The sequence below is a fragment of the Taudactylus pleione genome, unplaced genomic scaffold (assembly GCF_031769625.1).
Source record: "Taudactylus pleione unplaced genomic scaffold, aTauple2 ptg000184l, whole genome shotgun sequence".
Lineage (NCBI taxonomy): Eukaryota > Metazoa > Chordata > Amphibia > Anura > Myobatrachidae > Taudactylus > Taudactylus pleione.
In genome coordinates this window covers 12,957,648-12,970,033 of record NW_028284586.1, presented here as the reverse complement: position 1 = coordinate 12,970,033, position 12,386 = coordinate 12,957,648, and positions in this window count along the sequence as shown.

Here is a 12,386-nt window from a genome sequence, read left to right as displayed (position 1 = left end):
CGGCCGGACGATATCGCATGGGAAAGCGCAAATCGGGCATACACACTGAGCGATCTGGCTGTTTTGTCGTTGCTATTTGGCCAAATGGGAACGACATTGCTCAAGTGTGTGCCCGGCATTACAAACGCTACCAGGTAGGAATATGTGCCTTTCGTCCTTTACACAATGATCTCTTATGCTTCATAGAAAAACGTAATCTGCTAGAAAAACGTAATCTGCTGTTATTCAATGCCAACTTTTCCAACGATTCTATATGTGTTTTTATTTATGAATAGTATCCACACAAATATTGATAACTAGATGTTGAAAATTTGCTTTATCTTCATATTTTGTGGTAGTGTTCCAGAAGGGTAAATTCATTAAATCCAGTTGCTTTGTAAGAATTAGGCCTCGGATAGCCTTGTTCACCTTCTGTGTAAAATGTAAATGTAATCTTTATTGAGACTTTAAAAAGGAATGTGTATTGTGAGGTATGCACTCTCATAACATATTACAGTGCAAGACGACTGTCCATAAAGTTCATACACTGAATCCATTCGGTCTCTGACCTTTCACATTTAACACAGATTGGTTATACCAGGAATGGCATATTTAAGAAGAGATGAAAGTGCTTAGTATGTTTTCTCTGTGTGCATGTTTGTGTCTTAAAATGTATGTAACAATTCTACAGGGGATAGAGGAGGAGAACACTGTGGGCTAATGCACGGCCATTTTGTGGGTTTTGACATTTTCTGCACTGTGCATGCCCCTGAACCAAGCATACATATCAGTCACAACTCCACTTGCAGCTGAAGTAACTGGGCGGCAATGGGATGTTATGTATAGTAAGGGCATGTAGATGCAGCTGTGAGCTATTATGATGTTGTGTGAACTCATAGATCCGTCTCATCAGATAAAGGGCTGTGCAAGTCTGCTCTGTTTGCAGCTATCTGTACAAGTAATGTATGTATAAGGGCATAGAACTTTACAGGTGAACATCCGCATTTAGGGCCTGATTCAGACCCGCTCGCGAGCGCTGAGCGCTCACAAGCAGGTCAATGATGGCCCAGTGCGCATGCACACGACGGAGCCGGCTCCGTCGTGCGCATGCGCGAAACCCGGATAGCGACGGGTCTTGTACCAAAGGAGGCATGCTGTAGATGTTGAGTGACAGCACGCCCCCTTTGGTGGGTGGGCCGGGGGCGTGGCTGGCCAGACGGAGGCGTTTCCATGGGAACGCCTACCGACTGGGGCCGGCCCCACTGACATCACAAGTGATGTCAGTGGGAGTGCTTTCGGCTCTGTATGAGCCGAAAGCACTCTTGGGCTTGTGGCAACGAAACCCTACCACAAGGGTCTTGTCGCAAGCCCAATGGTCGCAATGGTCTTGATCAATGCGACCATCTCCCTGGCCGCTCGCTACAGCTGTGGGTGGTGACCCACAGCTATGCGAGCGGCCAGGAGGCCGCTCTAAAAAAACAGAGGGCCGGCCCTGATTCAGAGCGAGCGCTCTGTCAGAGCGTCCGGCTCTGAATCAGGCCCTTGGTTCTATGCAAGCAATGCGGAGTAATTGTGACCGACTTGCGAGCAACTCTGAACCAGCCCCTCTACCTGTAACACTGCTACCGGAGAACAAAATCCAGCTGTTTCCTGTGAGTAGCTGTTGTCCTATATACCATGCGGTGATAAAGACTTGAAAGGATGCCCCGGTTTTGGCATGGCCTGGATACTTCCAATTGAAGTGTCTGCACAGCATGCTTCCCAATAAAGCATTATCATATTGGCTTTGCCTTTATTTTCGTTGAAGTATGTGAACTCCTCTTCAGCTCTATCCCACTACTTACTTCACATCTCCTCTCACAAGGGTTTATTTTTAGTTATTCGTCATGGTTTAGTAATAACCTTTACACTGTCTCATGCATAAGTGATATTCCACTTATTCCCTTTGTCACTCCTGGTTAGCGATCTCCTTATTTACAACAGCATGTCCTCTACCCTCTGCTGGCTGATTCACCTACATTTTATTGAATTTATCTACTCTCATCCCTTTAATATCACATAATGGTCCATAACAGCCACCTGTTCTGTCTACAAATGACTAAAATCCATGTATAAAATGTGCTCACAATCAATTGCAACTTTCTGCCATCTCCAGGCTTATTTCAAGAGCTGACCTCTTAAAGGGTGCCTTGGTTACTACTTACCTTATCACTCTGTGTTTAAAATTTAATTCAATCCTAGCTACACAGGGATCTGATGGAAATCAATAACGTTCAGTACCGACACTGTCTGTGAGATCCAAGGGGATCTCACAGACCATTCATCTCAAATGGGTTAGTGGACGAAAGACTAAGTGGGCGGGAAGCAAAGAGATGAAATGCCTACTTTGAAGGTATTGAAATACAGTAGTTTGGGCAGTAGCAGAGGTATTTTTGCTGAAGAACCTCTATGGGAGGTGTTAGGTACAATATCCCGGCGCTCAGAATCCTGACAGTCACAATGCCAGCTCCGGGATCCCAACGGTCAAAATCCTGACACATTTTGGTGAGTACTTTAAACCACTCCTACTGCAGCCTAACCCTAACCTTCCCATTCAGCAGCCTAACCCTAGTACTCACCGTTGGGATTCTGATCGTCGGGATTCCAGAGCCAGTATTGTGACCATCGGGGTTCTGACTGCCGGGAACCTGACTACATCCCTTTGGGAGCTAACTGTGAGCTATCTCTGAGTTGAGAGATACCCATGGGTGGACCAGCGGGCAGCATAACCTGGCATACATTCTGGGGGAAACCGGGGTTGTCCCATACGGGTGTAACTGAAGAGGAAACAAGTATCCCACACTTTCATGGCAAACTTGAGAGTAGGCAGGATTGTGACATTGACATAGACATACAGTATCCATGAGATTTGGGAAGGCCCCATAAGGAGGAGTGGGAAGTCAGAGACAAAAATTACAGTACTTTTGGCAGTAGCAGGGGGTATTTCTGCTGGATAACCTCTTTGGGGAGGTGTTGGGTACGATATCCCGGTGCTCAGAATCCTGTCTTCCTGTCTGTCACAATACCGGCTCCAGAATCCCGACAGTGAAAATCCTGACACATGCTGATGAGTATTCTAACCCACCCCACTCGCAGCCTAACCCTAACCTTCACCTCTCGCAGCCTAACCTTCACCTCTCGCAGCCTAACCCTAACCTTCACCTCTCGCATCCTAACCTTCTCCTCTCGCAGCCTAACCCTAACCTTCACCTCTCGCAGCCTAACCCTAACCTTCACCTCTCGCAGCCTAACCCTAACCCACCCATCTCGCCGCCTAACCCTAACCCACCCTTCTCGCCGCCTAACGTTCCCCTTCCACAGCCTAATCCTAAGCCTCCCCCTAGTGCCTACTCACCATTGGGATTCTGACCGCCTGGATTCCAGAGCTGGTTTTGCGACTGTCGGGATTCTGACTGCCAGGATCCTGACTATATCCCTATGAGAGCTATGTGGGAGCTATCTCTGAGTTGAGCGATGCAAGTGATACCCATGGGTGGACCAGCAGGCAGCATAACCTGGCGTGCATCCTGGGGGAAACCAGGAGGTGTTCCATATGGGTGTAACAGGAGAGGGTACAAGTATCCCACACTTTCATTGCAAACTTGAGAGTAGGCAGGATTGTGACTGTCTCCTACTGGTTATATTATGTCTTTTATATGTATTATATGATGTTTAACATTTCCTAGACTACTTATGTTATTAATATGAGTTGTTTGAAACAGAAAATTCATTTTTTAGACACTCCCCTACAGCTTATACCAGAGGTTCCCAAACTCTGCTATTATAGTCCAGGTTTTAAGGATATCAATGCTTGAGTCCAGATGGTTAAATAAAATTTACTGAGGTACTACTGAGAGTGGAAGGAGCTGGAGAGAGGCGCAGTCCTGAACTCCTTCCCATAGGGAAAGAGTGGGGGTGCGGGAGTATGCTCTGAAGATGGCGGATGCTTACACTTGAATTTAGGCCCCATATTAGTGTATAGGGAGTGCGAGACAGATCGGAGCTGAAAGGTAAGCAGGAAATACTGTATCGGTGAAATCGCCTGCATTACCTTTATAATGTATAGCCCCGATCCTTAATTTCTACAAAAGTAGGTGAAAATGTTAATTTTGTAGAAATTAAGTGATGATGAACAGACCCCTCAGACTGGGTATTTTAAGGCAGCTGCAGTCCCCTGTCTCAACCAACCTTATCAGGTATGTCATTTCAAGCAGGCCTGTGTACATGCAAATGAGGGTTTACGAGACCTCATTAGAAGCTCTTTTCTAATTTTAGGGGTACATTTATTAAAGTTTGGTTCGGTGTTCTTGGTTGATTTTCCACTGATTTTGCAAACCAGACATTTACGAAGTCAAATTTGATGGAAAACCAACCAAACACCTGACTTTAAAAACTTTAGAACGATGGCCGTACTACTGATGTTTTAACATAACCGACTATAGAAAAATAAAGAAAATAGTAATTGCGGGGCCACTCCCAGAATGCCATGTGCAACAACTTCAAGCGGCGTGATGTCGTCAAATCCAGCACCAGCATTCTGGGAGGGCTGCTGGGAGACTGGGACTCCAAGTTGGTGGGCAGGGAGCAGCGGGCACAGTGATGGCGGCTGCCGCCGGCGCACAAGAGCGAGTGGTCGCTGCGAGATTAGATGGCGCCAGCAGAGTGCCTGCAGCCGTGCCCCCAGGATGCAGTGCTCCAGGCGATAGCCCTGCTTACCTGTCCCTAGAACCACCACTGGTAGGCAAATACGAGCCCCACGGACATGCACAAACTCTAGCCCTGAGCTGACCAGTTTGGGGCTGGTTAATGTGATGGCAAGGGGACCCCACACTACGTGTCCCCCTGCTATGCCATTATTTCCCCTGCTGGTTCAGCCCTTTGCTGGTTACAGGAAAATAGGGGGGAGAACCGACAGTTTTTTCCTCCTATTTTCCAATACCAGCCCAGACTGAGAGGTCCGGGGCTGATTATGGATTTGAGGGGAAACCCCATGCATTTTTCTTTTAAATTTAACTTTTCAAAGCTTTACAACCTAATTAAGTCTTCACAGATCATACTAATCTAAGCAGTGCTTCTGTTTGGACAGTGTTTTTCAATTTCAATTGCCGTTGGTTTTGAACTGAAAGATCAAAACTGACGGCATTTAGAGCTGCAAAAACCGGCTGACATCGACCTTGTGTTTCAATTGAAGCTGAAACACAATGGAAAATAGTCAATTTTTTTACAGCAACACGATGGCGATGTCTGTATTTTACCATCGGTTTGGTTTAGAACCAAAACTGATGGTTAATAAATTTATCCCATAGATTCTAAACGAAGGTATATCATTTCTCAGATAGCCCTAAGGACAAAATACTGTATTCAAATCATTTTTACAGAAGAAACATCACTGGTAAATATAATATTTTAAACTAACCATGTCATTTTTTTTCTATACAAAATACAGACTTGCATGCATCTTAAGCTGGGTACACACTATAGATCATATCATATGATACAGTATATGGTTCCGACACAGATTGGAACAATATATCGTACACATCCTATAGTGTGTACGTCCGATCCATCTTACATGACAGTCGTTCATCGCATCATCTGTACTGCTGTTCTGCATAGCAGATGGGACGATGCAATAAGCGAAATGGTGGCGTTATATGCAGGATGTAATAACAGATCGCCATCATACAATTCCTTTTTTAAAAAAACAAACAAACAGCTGTTATTTGGGAAGTTCTGGGTGATGGCATGGTTGTCCTCAAGTTTGGGGAGGGAGAATACAGTGCACGGCCATATTGCTTCTGATCATGGGTTTACGTGAAATAAAAAAGGAAAGAATTATGTAAACAGGTTGAGTCTCCCATATCCAAAATGCTTGGGACCAGGGGTATTTTGGATAAGGAATATTCTGTATTTTGGAATATTTGCATACTATAATAAAATATCTTGAGAATGGGACCCAAATCTACACACAGAATATATTTATGTTCTATATACACCTTATACACACAGCTTGCAGGTCATTTTATACAATATTTTCAATAATTTTGTGGCTCAAACAAAGTTTGTGTACAGAAATTAAATTCATTTATGCTTCATATACATCTTATACACACAGGCTGAAGGTAATTGTATACAATATTTGAATAATATTGTGCCTTAAATAAAGTTTGTGTACTTTGAACCATCAAAAAGCAAAGGTTTCACTGTCTGTCATACTAAAAAAAGTCCGTATTTCGGAACATTTGGATATGGGAGACTCAACCTGTAATGTAAACATCTTGTGCACTACTTTAGTGTAACATTTGTAGCCACAGTAAATTGTAAATTCCCTGAGTATTACTTGTAAATAAAACACTGTATTACCCACTCTATTATGTAATGTTTCGAACAATGGTATTTATTTATTTTTTTTAGTTACTTGCATGGAATTTTACTTTTTTCCTAAGACATACGTATAATCATTTATGGGGTTTTGAATGTTGTAAAGGTGCAAGGAAATGACAGGACATCATGGTAATGTGTTATGTATATCCCTGTTAAGTGTTGAATGTACTGTAGGAATTAAAACCCTAAAGTAGATTTTGCAGGCTTTCTGGTACCTGTCTTTCCAGTTACTATTCAGTTAGTCTACAGGTTTAACCCGTATGAGCACATTCCACTGTAACAGAAATAAAATGACAATCCCATCATGTCTATCACAACACATGTATAAAACTCACTTGTGCAGGAAATAAATGGGACATAAAAGAGTAATTTGTGTCTTCATCTCCCCCTGGATACCATCTCTGGTCCTTTGACAGAATACATGTATTTCTTATATTCAAGTAGGTCTGGGGTGATCCGTCTCCTGTGCCTCTTGTATGATCTCTCCAGATAGTTCTGCTTTCTGATGGCAAAAATAGCCTCCTGCCATCCATTGATGGAGCCTACAGCCTCTTCCCACAAATTACCTTTTTCTGGTCCTAGCTCCCATGTTTGTCATATCCTCAGTCAGGGGCACACACAGGATTTCTAGAGAGGGGTTTCCAAATGCATGATTATAGAGGGAGTGTGGCCAGCCCATGAAGGGGTATAAATAGCAGGTAAAACGCCTCAGGCAATGTGCAGTGTGTGTATGACTTCAGCAGATTGGTAGGAGAAGCTGCTGCCACTGTGCATGAGGAACAGATCCATTCTGTCCCTTATACTGCATGTTGTGGCTGCAGCTCTAGTAAAATTACATTACATACTATTGCTATTGTGCGTGACATGATCCGTTGGTTGGAGGTTCCAGGTAACTGGAACCTCCCCCCCTCACCCCCCTTCGTTTGCTTATGTCAGTGGTAATACAAACTGTAGCCTATCGGAATATCACCAGAGTATTTATTTATGCTATGAGACGCGGAAATCTATTTACTAAGCTTTGTTAGGAGATAAAGTGAACAGTGATAAGGTATCAGCCAATCAGCTCCTAACTGCGACATGGCAGTTAGGAGCTGATTGGCTGGTACCTTATCACCGTTCACTTTATCTCCTAACAGATTAGTAAATAGACCCCTCAGTGACTAGTCCACTTGTGTCAGTATATTAGTGAGGACAGAGCAGGAGTTATGCTATGTGAATGGAGGCATGTGGGAAGCCACTGACAGAGAGAAGACCAGGAGCACAGATCAGTGCTGTGAGGCTCCTGTCAGTGATGCAGGAAGATGGTGGTGTCAAATATCCCTATATAAAATCTCATCCTATTTCTGTCCTCCTTATGCTTTCTCTGTTCTCCTTGGCTGAAATGGGTCTCTCCAAAATACCCATTAGCTCTTTGTGGTCTAATAGTTATGGAGCACGAAAAAAATTTAATTGCAACTGTACCTTATATCTCCAATAACGTATAATTTGTTTTCTAGAATCTTTTATTATGCTATTTATTCAAAGATTTTCTATAGGTGCACCTTGAATATGTATTTGAACATAGCGAAGACAAGGTGCTATCACTAAGTGTGGCCCTATTAGTAATAGTCTCTTTCCTCGTTCCTCTCTAATAGTGGCACCATGCTGAGGAGTTTAAAATGTCATTATATTTTGCTGAGGATATTTTTTCTTTTTTTTTCTTTAAATTCTTTATTGAGAAAGCTCATAGAAAAACAAACGTAATAAACAATACAAATGAGCCATTTTTTTATAGTGATAAGTATATAAGGGTAGGGGGGGTCGATAAAAGGCGTGGAAGGGTATTGGGGGGGGTGGGAACAGGACTCCCAAAGGAAGCAGGAGATCGTAGACAGTACCAAATGCTAGACAAGGAGCGTTATAAGGAAGAAAAATGTGTCATTTGGGGAACAGGAGAGTAGAGTATGCAGTTAGTTAATTAGGGGGGTTTGTCACAGAGGAGTCAGATTGGGAGGAGCAGACTCGGCCATAGCGCATGAGTCACATATGGGCAGCGAGCGTAGGGAGCAGAGGTGGTGAAGTGCTATCATAGGAGAGCCGCGGGGCCCAAACCTGGGAAAACACATTGGCCTCTATCGTGAAAATAGTAGGTAATGTTTTCCATTTCCGCTATATGTCGGATTTGTGATTTTAGGGCAGAGAGGGTTTTTCCAGTTACGATCAATCAAACTTATAGCAGCAACTAGAATGTGGGACAACAATTTAATGGAGCGTTTGCAGAGACCTGGAGGGGGGTAACTTAAAAGGAAGGTCCATGGGTCTTTCAGAATCTGGTCTCCAAGGACCGTGTTCAGAAGAGCATGAACCGAGGTCCAGAAGTGTTCAAGAGCCGGGCAGGTCCACCACATACGGGCTAGAGTACTTCGGATGCCACAGTTCCTCCAACAAGGGGGTGAGGCAGAAGGGAACATATGGGAGAGCCGTACTGGGGTATAGTAACAGCGGTAATACAGTTTATAGGAAGTTTCTTTCAGGCAGGTAGAGATAGAGGTTTTAGCAATTGCCAGTCTCATGTCGTCCCAAGCCTCTTCGTCAGGTGGAGGGCCAAGATCTATCTCCCAAGAAGATTCATTGGGGTTAGTAATAGGCAGAGCAGCATCAATAACAATGGCATATATTTGGGAGATCATCCCTTTAGACATGGGGCAATATTTATACAGTCGTTGAAACGGGTTGAGGTCGCAGTGAAGTAGGGCCTCTGGTAGGGAACCTAAAAAAAATTGTATTTGGAAGTATTCAAAGGGATTTAAGGATTGGGTTGGGCATTGCAGTTGTAGGTCTGGGAGGTAGAGCCAGAGTCCTTGTGAACAAAAATCAGCAGGAAATTTAAGGGATGCTATCCATGATTTCGAGTAGGCCACATGCAAACCTGGAGGGAAATTGGGGTTGCACCATATAGGGGTAAGAGGAGATATAGGAGTGGTAATATCAAATTTAAATGAATATAATACCCATATGTGTAGGAGAAATTTAAGTGTTGGAGGGAGGAGGACGGTGTTTCTTTTGTAGGCCCCATAGGGAAGATAGGTCTGGAGAATTAATATAGCCAGATTCAGGATCAAGCCAGGAGGATGTTCCGTGGGGGGAGTAGGAGGAAACAATTTGGGAAAAATGTGAAGCCAGATAGAGCTTAAAATCCGGGAGACCTCTACCCCATTTGGAAATAGTTTTTTTTAAGGATGGACGAAGATGGTCGAGGGGGTTTACCATTCCATATAAAACGGTTGATAAATTTCTGGGGGTTATGAAGGAGGGTAAGGGGAACCACCACTGGGAGGATCTGGAAAAGGTAGAGCCACTTAGGGAGAATAGTCATTTTGACTGCGATGATTCTGCCCAGCCACGAGAGTTTAAGCAGTTTCCATGAGTTCAGATCCGCTTGTAGTTTCGTAAAAAGCTGGGGAAAATTTTCTTGGTATAAATGCTCATAACAGGATGTCCGCAAGACCCCAAGGTATTTAATTTTCCTGTGCTGCCATTTAAAGCTGTAGGAGGATTTAAGGGCCTCAGCGTCTTGGTGGGGGATATGGAAGAGCATGGCCTCAGATTTTGAAAAATTGATTTTGTATCCGGAGAGTATACCGTAGCGATCTAATAGATTGTAAAGCTTGGGTAAAGATATCTGGGGTTGAGTAAGGGTAAGTAAAATGTCGTCGGCGATTTTGGAAGATGAGTTTCCAACCTGTACTCCATGAATGCTAGGGTTCAGTCGGACGAGGAAGGCTAGAGGTTCAATCACTAGGGCGTAAATCAAAGGGGACAGAGGGCAGCCCTGTCTGGTTCCATTTGAGATGGAGAAACTGTTGGAAGGGATGCCGTTGATAGAAACAGTAGCAGAGGGAGTGGAATAGAGAACCATGACACCAGTCAGGAAGTCTCCCGATATCCCAAACGATCGCAAGGTTTGGGACATAAAAGTCCAGGAGATCCTATCGAATACTTTTTCAGCATCTAGGGAAAGGACCACAGCTGGGGATCTTCTGGAATTCATGGTATGGATTAAATCTATGGTCCTGCGGGTATTGTCCCGAGCTTGACGTCCCGGCACAAAGGCGACCTGATCATAATGGATCAAGGAGGGAAGGACCCGGTTAAGTCTATTGGCTAAAATTTTAGCATATATTTTAACATCTAAGTTGAGGAGGAAGAGAGGCCTATAACTAGCACAATTGTGCGGATCCTTACCCTCCTTAGGTTACACAATGATCTTGGCCTCTAGCATGTCTGTAGGGAAGGAGCCCCCTTGTAGAACAGCATTAAAGAGGGAGTGCAGGTGGGGAACCAGGTGTTCCATACATTTTTTTATAATATGCAGCTGTGAAACAGTCAGGTCCAGGGGCTTTGCCGGACTTCTGCTGTTTAATGGAAGTTATAATTACCTCCTCCGAGATTTCCTCACACAAGCCCCGGATCGCCTCATGAGATAACTGAGGAAATTTGGCAGCAGAAATAAATTCTTGAATTGCTGCCTCAGTAGGTGGGATGGAAGTAGGGGATGAGGCAGAGTGCAGGTTGTACAGGTTACTGTAAAAGCTCTGGAATTCAGAACGAATTCAGTCAGGTGCATAAATATTGGGACATTGACAGAATTTTCATATTTTGGCCTCTATTCGCCACCACAATGGCTTTGAAATGAAACAAACAAGATGTGCTTTAACTGCAGACTTTCAGATTTAATTTGAGGGCAATTACATCTAAATCAGGTGAACGGTGTAGGAATTACAACGGTTTATATATGTGCCTCACACTTTTTAAGGGGCCAAAAGTAATGGGACAAACTAAACAATCCTAAATCTAACTTTCACTTTTTAATACTTTGTTGCAAATCCTTTGCAGGCAATTACAGCCTGAAGTCTGGAACGCATAGACATCACCAGACGCTGGGTTTCATCCCTGGTGATGCTCTGCCAGGCCTCTACTGCAAATGTCTTCAGTTCCTGCTTGTTCTTGGGGCATTTTCCCTTCAGTTCTGTCTTCATCGAGTGAAATGAATGCTCAGTCGGATTCAGGTCAGGGGATTGACTTGGCCATTGCATAACATTCCACTTTTTAGCCTTAAAAAACTCTTTGGTTGCTTTTGCAGTATGCTTGGGGTCATTGTCCATCTGCACTGTGAAGCGACGTCCAATGAGTTCTGAAGCATTTGACTGAATATGAGCATATAATATTGCCCGAAACACTTCAGAATTCATTCTGCTGCTTTTGCCAGCAGTCACATCATCAATAAATAAAAGGGAACCAGTTCCATTGGCAGCCATACATGCCCACTCCATGACACTACCACTACCATGCTTCACTGATGAGGTGGTATGTTTTGGATCATGAGCAGTTCCTTTCCTTCTCCTCTTCCCATCACTCTGGTACAAGTTGATCTTTGTCTCATCTGTCCATAGGATGTTGTTCCAGAACTGTAATGGCTTTTTTAGATGTTGTTTGGCAAACTCTAATCTGGTCTTCCTGTTTTTGTGGCTCACCAATGGTTTACATCTTGTGGTGAACCCTCTATATTCACTCTTGTGAAGTCTTCTCTTGATTGTTGACTTTGACACCTATACACCTACCTCCTGGAGAGTGTTCTCGATTTGGCCACCTGTTGTGAAGGGGTTTTTCTTCACCAGGGAAATAATTCTTCTGTCATCCACCACAGTTGTTTTCTGTGGTCTTCCGGGTCTTTTGGTGTTGCTGAGCTCTCCGGTGCGTTCTTTCTTTTTAAGAAAGTTCCAAACAGTTGATTTGGCCACACCTAATGTTTTTGCTATCTCTCTGATGGGTTTGTTTTGATTTTTCAGCCTAATGATGGCTTGCTTCACTGATAGTGACAGCTCTTTGGATCTCATATTGAGAGTCGACAGCAACTGATTCCAAATGCAAATGTCACACCTAGAATCAACTCCAGACCTTTTACCTGCTTAATTGATAATGAAATAATGAGGGAATAGCCCACA